The sequence below is a fragment of the Balearica regulorum genome, chromosome 1 (genome assembly GCF_011004875.1).
Source record: "Balearica regulorum gibbericeps isolate bBalReg1 chromosome 1, bBalReg1.pri, whole genome shotgun sequence".
Classification (NCBI taxonomy): domain Eukaryota; kingdom Metazoa; phylum Chordata; class Aves; order Gruiformes; family Gruidae; genus Balearica; species Balearica regulorum.
The window spans coordinates 193,915,611-193,924,691 of NC_046184.1; positions in this window are offsets into that span (position 1 = coordinate 193,915,611).

Here is a 9,081-nt window from a genome sequence, read left to right on the forward strand (position 1 = left end):
CATCCGCTGTGGGGAGCCGCGCGTAGCCCCCTTCCCACCCCCGCAGTGCCGCCGCCGGGGAGCCAGGGGGCCGGCGGGCAGAGCCCCTGCGGCGGGGCCGAGGGGAGGGAGCGATCCGCGGCGGGGGGGGGGCGGGGGGAACGACAAGGAAATAAAAATTATTTTTCCTTCACCCACTATTTCCTTCGTGCTACCTTGGCAAGAGACATAGCAGCTGCGATCGCTCATTTAACTAATTAAAGAGAAACTCGTGCAAGGACATCATACACTGTCGCCCCTCCCCCCCAGTAATTCACGGACTGTCACCTCCCAGTAATAACATTTTTCTTTTTTGGAGTAGGAGGTCGGTGTATTTGGTTGTTTACCACATGCAAAACAAGTTCCAATTAGAAATGCCTCACAGATCTTTCAGGGAGGAAACAAATCGAGCTAAGTTTGATTACTGAGTTACACTTTTTAACCTATCCCGTGGGTGTGATGCATGGACGACCTCTCTTTAAAGGCAGGTCTTGGGCTGCTGTTCCCGTATCCTCTGGACAGAACAATTCGACCAGCATTGCGAAGCGAGAACTGGCTCAACACATTGCAAAAACCTGGTTATTCAGTTGTGTGGACTCTAACATGAGTTTGGACTTCTAAGAATAAAACACACCTACTAGACAAATCGGTAAGGACAGGGAGATATTCCCAGGAGATAAAGTCGTTGTTTAACTACAGAAGGAAGCCATTGAGACGATTTCATTTCAGTTTTAGAAAATAAACACCCTTAGGGAAAATTACAGGTAATCGCTAATAATGAGTCGATGCATTTAAGCGCCAATTGTGATCCACTGAAGGTTTTCTCTAGTGTGCAGGATGGGTTCTCGCACCTCACAGGTGCAGGCAGGGCATTTGCTTTGCCTGTTTCTAGAACTTCCAACTTTGACCTTTTCTGCACTGATTTAGTATGGTTCAGGCATTGGTTTGCACTGTTTTAAGGAAAAGACCATATATTTAGTATACAGAATTGCAGTTAGTCTTCCATTAGTGGTGATCGATTTATTCCCATGCTAGAGGGATGAAGCTCCATTGACACCCCTTCCCTAAGGGAAGAAGTTTGTGAGGTGGGAGCAGGGTGGTGGCATGCCCAGAACCAGGGCTGGTCATCACTCAGGAGTGAGTTTGCTATACAGTCTGAGAAGCTGCTGAATTTTGATTACAGTGTAAGTAAATGACAACTTGAGCTCCAGCAGCAGAGCTACAGCAAGAGAAGAAGGTGTTAGCATCACCTGGTAGTTACTTGCAGAAGCTGGAGAGTAGTTGTTAAATCCACAGCAGTGTTCCTGCGGTTGTCCTCGTGCAATGGAGTGAAGAGCCAGGCTCCTGTTCAGCTACTGACCTGATCTCAGTGAAAGTGTAATGCCTTCACTGGAGTTCGCTGCCTAAGTATTTTGAAAATCGGGATGCAGACGCATCTCTCAGAAATACCTCAGCCTAAACCAGGGTATTAGTGATGCTAAGGCCATTGCTGACATTTAAGGGAAAAAAAGACTTCATTGGGTATCTGGGGACAAAAGAGATTTTAAAATATATCTTGATACATTATTTTTTAATTTGCTAATTATTAACTAAAACCTAGATCAATCCTATTTATACTCAGGTAGCACCAGTAAGTAGGCACTTAACTGAAGCTTCTTCATTTGGAGCTCATTTCTTCCAGAGCTTCTCAACAGTCAAAGGAAAGAAAGCCTCATGGTGTTAGTGTAAGTCAGCCTAGGTAGGATCTTTGTCAACTTCTGGAGGTGGCTACCTTCCCCAAAAACTCTCCAGAAAGCCTACAGTGACTGTGCTCCTGAGGCAAGCAGCACATTTTTGAGGGGTGAAATCTTGCCATAAGTTGCTGGCACAAAGCTGTCTTTTCACCTGTATGTCTGTCACATGAAAACCTTTTTGGTTTTTGGGGTTTTTTTTTAGTGCAAATGTCAGAAAATGTGCATTGTGGTCTTCAATTCCTTGTTTTTTTCTTACAGACAAATCTTGTTTTCATGGTTGAGGACAACACAATCAACCACTGCTCTGAGCCAATTTTTTTTTTTTTTTTCCCTATCAGACAGTCTAACAAACTCTGTGCAATATTAACCATGCAGAAAGGTCAGCCAAACACTTGCAGACATCCAGGTCTCCCTCACTGCTCCTTCAGTTCAAAGCATGGCTTCATCGTGTCTGTGTTGCTGAGCAAGCACACTTCCAACTCTGCCCCAGGTTGGCAGATCAGAATTTACCTTTCAGTCTCTTTGTATTGGTAATTGGTGATTACTGAACATTAAACTTTTGATAATATGTATAATGGATACTGTAAGCGTCAATATAATTTTCATTCAGGCTGTACAGAGATTTTCTTTGCTAGCTATGCAGTCAGTTCATCCAATCAAATTCGACAGTGTTCTGACTGAGCATTTCTGTTTCTACACCAAAGAGGCTGGATCTTCTGGGATGCCTAATTTTAGGTACAGTAACTCTATTACTTCTTCAGATTCATTTAACAGCTTTTCCTGAGGCCACATCATGCACTGGCTTCAATGCAGCAAACCCCTTCCTCATTTTAAAATCTCTGCAGAAGAGCTAGCAGCCTTGTACTGGTAGCATCTCTGCTCCTCACTGTGGTAGAACAAGTGGTCTCAGTGCCTAGAACAGCCATCTTCTGTTTTAATCCCCCTTCTCTATTCACAAGCATATTTCCAAAAATATACAACCATACAGTCAGTTGAAAATAGCCTTGGGTAATAGATTTACACTCTCAGCATTTCATCTCAAGACATGAAAGTACTCGCTACCAGTTGGGGACAGTGCTTAAAAAAATCACCACGTGAATTAGACTTGAGCATTTTCTCTACTGCTTCCATCACTGCATAACAATACTGCTTCTTTATTCTGTCTGTTAAATGCAAACTGCTAAGCTGTCAAATTTTACTTCCACTTGCTGATGAATAGCTGTTGCCAGTGGAAAGCTGTGCAACAGCATTCTGGATTTACCACCTTCATCCCTGCCAGAACATCACAGCCTACCAGGTAAATAAGCTCTTCCTCAATTTTCTCAGAGAAGAAGTTGCAAGTCTAATTTTCTTGAAAAAATACAGCCTTCCATACCTATTCCTTCTTTCTCTCTTGATCACACTAGTTATATGCATTCACTGTACATTCAGAATGACTTTAAAGACAGTTAGTAACTGATGGTATTGAAATGAGAAACACGGTGGTGTCAGATCCAAAATATGCCTGCTGGTGTAATGAATTAGTGCAGTGCTGAAGAATGCTTGGGAAGATGTCAAATCCTCCTCTATTCTAGCCATAAGTACCAAATCATTCTCATCTCCACTTTTTTTGTAGTTGGAAAGGGCAGTAAAAAGAACCTGAAATGCCTTTTTTGAATCCTGGGTACTCTAGTCATCTCCATTTTCAAGTGTGACAAATTCTTTTTATCCCATAAAGGACTCAGAATTGTTCTTTGTTCTGTGGTAGGATCTAGTGTGAGGTGGGAAATTAGAAACCTAAACTCCAGTTGTTTTCTCTTTACCCTTTTGTAACTCCAAAAAGTGGGTAAATTCTGAAGGAAAAATGGCATTCCAATTCTTTTGGCCCTTCTTACTTTGGAGGGTGACAGGGAGTAACTTTGAGGCAAGCCTAGAAATTTATATTTTATTCACTTGGGCCAGGGATGATGATCTTGTTGTAACCTAGGAGGGGACATGTGGTGTCTGGATGCTTCCTCATACCTGGATGGCAGGGGCTGCACAGCCTTGCCAGTCTTGCAAACCCTCCTTCAGCGGAATCAGTAAACCCATTTCAAACCCTGAGTCACAGAAGGTGATGAGGATGGGAAGAAAGGTGAAACACCATCTTGGAATGCCATTTCATTGGAAATTACATCTTGGAAATGCTGTCTCTCACTTCTGGAAGGCCACAAACACCTCCCCATTATCTAGATGATGAGACAAGAGTTTGTAGGTGATCTCCCTGTCTTCAAAAGTGCCTTCTGAATTGGTGGAAGAAGGGATGGACAAAGACAGAAGGGAAAAGAAGTTGCCTCTCTCCTGAGAAGGGAGGTAGTGAAGAGGTGGATACAGCCTCGCTCTTCCTGTCTTGGGCAGGGGACATGGTCCTGGCTGGCAAGAAGGGTCCAGAGATGAGGGAGAAGAGTCAAAGATGTTGGAGAGAGGACAGAAGAGTGCTCCTTGCCTACCCCAGCCATGCAGTTCATGAGCCACAAGCTTCAACTGTGTTTTAGACAGGAACCGAACCCTGGTTGTGGTGGTTGAAGAAATAGGCCTGTCTCTCCAGGGTCTGCCAAGCCTGTGTGAACAAGCGAAAATGGGTGTCCAGGAAAATTACAGACCAAGCAGAGAGTTGCCTAATGAGTTTTGGCACTTTTAGGGTAGAAAATCCTGGAAAACAGAGGGACTGGATCACTCACAGGGGTGAAATAGATTTAACAATTTAGATGGGATCTGGATAGACTGGAGCTCAACCCTAAGAGGTACATACCTGTGAAAATCCCAATTTGTGGTCTCTGATGCAGTATAAAAAGGAGCAGAAACATAATTTCACTGTTCTCGTTCCTATTTTAATTTCTATTTGTGATACACTGTTATAATTTTGAAACCAATTTCATTCAGTCTCCACAGGATGGCTCGAAAGCTTGAATCCTGTGGCTCAGTCTAGAGCTGACAGCACTCTAGAGACACGTATGGTGATTTTTCATATACAGTCATCCTATCTCTTCAGATCAGGCACAGCTGAAGCACTTCCCTTCACTCTTCAAATTCCTACTATTTTAAAACCTCTGGCAAAATGCCACATCTTCTATGAAAAGAAAGATCCACAGGGGCTTAAATGAAGAAATAAAAAGCACTACTATTAAAAAATGAAAATGCAATGCTGAGTTTTATGTACATGAAATTTGAATTTTTTATGCATTAAATTCAGTCAGGGAAGACTATCCTGCAAAATTACTTCTATCATCCTATATTTAGATAACTTTCCATGGGTAAATTGATAAGAATTATGCCTGCTAAAATCTTACAGCAGGACAAGTTAGTGCTTGCTAAAGCTGTATTTCAATAAGCAGTTGAATGACACCTCAGTTCAGCTACTTATTTCTTGTTGCTTTCAGCTCAAGCCAATATTGGTCTCCTTTACTGCAAGGCAAAGACTGACTCGCCAAGAAATAGGAATGGTTTTAAGAACTATTGTAGTGTGTTAATTCTTTTTAAGATTTTCTGCCTAAATGACTCTTCTGCAGTTAAGAGTTCTATCATTTTAAACTGAACCTAGCTGAAACTTTGTAAACTAGTCGTTTAAACTATATTGCACTATGCTGCTGCGTTACTAAATGTACATGCAACACTGGCTGCAAACGCAAAAACATTTTTCAGGGCTACAAGCATGTGATGATCTTTAATAAACACAACTATTATATTATACAAAATCAATTTTGACTGAACAGGAAAAACTCAGTCTCTGTAGTGTATGAAGTGTGTAGTACTGAAATGTGACCTACAGTCAACTGAGAAGCCATCTAGTCTTTTAGTGCTGCTTCATACTCTCATAAATGTACTTGGGAGCTATTTCCAGATACTCTAACAAGGCTTTACTCCTGTGTTTCTGAGATTGGTCAAAACCATAGGGGAGTCAAGACATCTATTACAAAATCAGTAAGTATGCACAGTTTAGGGTCTACCTCTTCAAATGTGGTTGAGGAGTTGAATCACATTAGGCCAAGACAGAGTACGCTGCAACAGTCCAGTCTTGAAAAAGTAGACCTTTCTAATAAAAGAAAAAAGCCTTCGAGGATTATTGCAATGAATTTCACCTCTGAGACATGAAAGCATAGACGCGTGGCCAGTAGCCAAAGCATTTTGCATTAAGCATTTCTTCACAGCTGCTATCCAGAAGAATCGGTGCACTACTTCAAAAACTGAAATTCAGATAATTTCCATACTAGGTTTTGGGTTCTCTTCTGGTGTTTTTTTTTTTTTGTCTGTACTTTTCCTGCAATTTTTGAACAGTCTTTGAAGAAATAGCTTTTTACCTATCACACTGCAAAGTGGCAGTCACCAGCCTGTAGGCTTCTAAAAGCAACAGCTATGCAAGTGATCTGGCAAGTGATGGAAAGACTGGAGGAATATCTGCAGGTTCTTGCTAGGTCATTGGGTTTGTGTGGCAAGGTTTTGCCTGCAGGGGGGCTACAGGGGTGGCTTCTGTTAGAAGCTTCTAGAAGCTTCCCCCATGTCCAGCAGAGCCAATGCCACCTGGCTCCAAGACAGATTCACTGCTGGTCAAGGCCCAGACCATCAGCGACAGTGATAGCGCCTCTGGCGTAACAAAGTTAAGAAGGGGGAAAAGTTGCTGTGCAAGAGAAGCTGCACCTGGAGAGAGGAGTGAGAATATGTGAGAGAAAGTTCCGTAGACAGCAAGGTCAGTGCAGAAGGAGGGGGAGGAGGTGCTCCGGGTGCTGGAACAGAGATTCCCCTGCAGCCCCGGAGAAGACCATGGTGAGGCAGGCTGTCCCCCTGCAGCCCATGGAGGGAGGATGAGGGGGTGTAGAGATTCCACCTGCAGCCCGTGGAGGACCCCACACCAGAGCAGATGGAGGCACCTGAAGGAGGCTGTGACCCCATGGGAAGCCCAGGCTGGAGCAAGCTCCTGGCAGGACCTGTGGATCCGTGGAGAGACGAGCCCAGGCTGGAGCAGGTTTGCTGGCAGGACTTGTGACCCCATGGGGGACCCCACACTGGAGCAGTCTGCTCCTGAAGGTCTGCACCCCATGGGAGGGAGCATGCTGGAGGAGTTGGTGAAGAACTGCAGCCTGTGTGAAGGACTCACGTTGGAGAAGTTGGTGGAGGACTGTCTCCCGTGAGAGGGACCCCATGCTGGAGCAGGGGCAGAGTGTGAGGAGTCCTTCCCCTGAGGAGGAAGGAGCAGCAGAGACAATGTGTGATGAACACAACCCCCATTACCTGTCCCCCTGTGCTGCTGATGGGGGGCAGGAGGGAGAGAAATCGGGAGTGAAGTTGAGCCTAGGAAGAAGGGAGGGGTGACGGGAGGTGTTTTAATATTTGGGTTTAATTCTCATTATCCTACTCTTATTTGATTAGTAATAAATTAAATTAATTTTCCTGAGTTGAGTCAGTTTTGCCCTTGATGGTAATTGGTGAGTGATCTCTCCCTGCCCTTATCTCGACCCATGAGCCTTTCATTATATTTTCTCTCCCGTGCCCAGCTGAGGAGGGCAGTGACAGAGCGGCTTTGGGGGGCACCTGGCCTCCAGCCAGGGTCAACCCACCTCAGTCCTGTGTGTGGGCCAGCAGCAGAGATTAAAGCACTTCTATGAAGGCTTGCAGCTATGAAATTTAAAACTTGTAGCTGGGCAGCTAATTAATGAGAAACGAGACTGTCAGATACTAGATTAACGCATGGGATGTCTGTAGTCTATCACAGAACTAAGAAGCCTACGCAGGATACATGTCATGTAGGGAGGAGTATGTGCAGACCAGAAAATATCCAAATATAGCACATAAAGGTATACAACCTAAAGTAAACACATGTGGCTGGTAATGACTGGAGCTTGCCTGGATGTTTACCTTATAGAAAAAAAAAATAGTCAATTAATGCATAAAAGAGGCATAATTAGTCAATTAATGCATAAAAGAGCCAGAGTAGAATATGGTAGCTAATAAAACGATGCTTGATATAACCTATGAAGGACTCATTAAATGTGTATAAAGAAGGCTTGGATTCTATGGATTCAGATTGCTGAAATCATTGCTATGTTTTCCCAGTGCAGTGTTGTGCCGTGTTTACCATACACGTCTACCATTTCTGAGCAAAGAAACCTCTGTGAGAATTCCCATGCTCAGTTGAGCTGTGGGTCTGGGCAAGGCTAAGCAAGCTGGGCCATCAAAACAGGCTCTGGAGCTGGGCTGGGGGATGTCAGGAGCACCTTGGGGGAGCAGGTGTTGGTTCCTGCAGTGCTTGGAGTCAGTAATCCCTCAAATATCAAGAGTTATGAGAGTGAGAGGCAGACCCCTGCAAAAATTATCTGGCTTGTAGCCTTCTGCAACTAACAAAACTGATGAACTAAGGGTGGAACTTAGCTTTGGATTAAGGCACCTGAATGTAGTTGTCTACTTACAGTTTTCTATATGTAAGCTGAGAAACTAATTCAGTAGCTTAAACATAGGCATCTTTTGTCATTGTAGAAACTCTGGTGTACCCTGTCAGACCTCTGGCTCCCAGTTCAGAAGTTACTGGTCTTGCTTCCCACCTGGCAATTCCACGTTAATGTCTTAGGGGGCCCAGGGCATCTCAGAAGATGTCTATGTTTAGGTAACTGAATTGAGCCCATGACAGTTCAAGGAGATCTAACCAATGTAATACATGCAGCCTACAGTGTGATTCAGTTCACCCTAGGGTAAGCACCAAGGAGAGATTCACCTGCCCAAACATGTATGTCTAGTTCTATCTCCAGCAGCCCATGGTGTCTGGCACGTCTGCATGGGAGTTGCCAATATTGCACAGAGGGCTCGTTTCAACTGCCCACATATAGTTGACATGATTTTTGGCTAGGTACTCCACCTGTCTTCCACTTAATATTCTGAAACAATACAGGTCTCCTTGTAGATCCTGTGTTATATCTACCAGCTTTGCGTATATGACATGGTGACTCTACGGCATGACACAATGGTGGTCAAATGACACCACCGACCTCCCTGTGGGCAGCCGAATGTGGGACATCTGTGTCGTCCTGTAATGGCAGTTGGAAGTCAAACAGGATACCGTCATACATTCAGAATGGTACCCAACGCCATGTGTAAGGATGGAAGTCCTGACCACAGTGGCTGTTCATCTCTCCAGTTACGCAGTCTGCTACGGTTGGACCTCTGTGGGTCCTGCATCATCCAGCTCTTGCTGAAGTTATTTAGCTGCCTGAATCTCAAACTGAATCTCACTCTACTAGTTCTCTGATAGAAATTTTTATCTTAACATGATTAATAACATTCTAATATATCATACATCTGCTACTATAATTATTATAAAGCCTTG